General features: G+C 36.0%; 1 long non-coding RNA gene across 1 annotated transcript; it reads right to left on the bottom strand.

Annotated features, from left to right (window-relative positions):
• Positions 1-269: 269 nt before the first annotated feature.
• On the bottom strand, positions 270-657 carry LOC114533458. Its single transcript, XR_003688061.1, has 3 exons — positions 557-657; positions 386-465; positions 270-301 (listed from the first exon to the last, which is right to left on the bottom strand). It is a non-coding gene; the product is annotated as an uncharacterized LOC114533458 (long non-coding RNA).
• Positions 658-971: the final 314 nt, after the last annotated feature.

The following is a 971-nucleotide window of genomic DNA, read 5'->3' as shown; positions in this document are numbered from 1 at the left end:
TGCACATGATTGTAGGTCGATTTATTCACTTAGTCCTTTCAAAGGTAGCATGAACAAGGATTTAGATTTTTACGTGCGTGTACGTGCGTATAAAAAACACGTGAGTGGAAAACAGCCTTAATCCAGATTTTGACAGAACATTAAAACTCAATAAAAAGGCAATAATATTCTCTACACAGGATTTTGTCTGCAGAAAAGTACAAGATAAGAAGTTGTCAACTTACGTCTTGGGTGACTGCATGAAGTAGACCGCAGTAGGAAATATTGCAGTTAAATCTGTACACAGCCTCGGTTAAATTTCCTGCAAGGAACCAGTCATAAGACAATATAAGCTTTTGGAGATATTTCAAAAATTTAAAGTGAAATAAAAAGAGAAATATTTCACCTGGAGACGCAGCGAGGAATTTAAATTACTGCTTTCTACTTCTTCGTCAACAACATTATACAATGGACCCCAACGATAACCTTGAAAAATATCATCTTAAAAAAACAATTCTCTTTTTGCTGTATGTAATGTATTGAACTGGCTAATAGGAATAATGCTATTGCCTGATACCTGACGAGAAGTGTAATTGTTGGTGTGTTATATGAGATCACATACGTCAGCAGGAGAATGAAATGAGGGATCGTATTTAGGGTAATCATAGCAGTACAAGATTTTCATCAGGAAAATTTTGACCATAATTTTCGCTCAATCATCTATGAATAAGCGTACAGTACTTTTCTTCGTTGGGGTCGTTTTTACGCAAACATCTCGTTTCAACTGGCTCTAACACCGTCTAGCAAACCAGCCAATAATGTATCCCAGATTGAGTGAAATACAAACATTCAAAACAAGAAATATTTTTTATAGCTTCATACAAAATTTGCTTTCTTACACTACCTGTCAGGAGACGAGTAATTTCTCAGCCGACCGCTTGTGTATTCCGCCCCAACAACTGAGGATGGTTTCGATAGCAAATTTTGAAAAT

This window comes from Dendronephthya gigantea, unplaced genomic scaffold (assembly GCF_004324835.1).
Source record: "Dendronephthya gigantea isolate DGI-Jeju-01 unplaced genomic scaffold, DenGig_1.0 000090F, whole genome shotgun sequence".
Taxonomy (NCBI): Eukaryota; Metazoa; Cnidaria; class Anthozoa; order Malacalcyonacea; family Nephtheidae; genus Dendronephthya; species Dendronephthya gigantea.
Note: the sequence above shows the minus strand (reverse complement) of the source record. Positions and strands in the feature narration are given on the sequence as shown.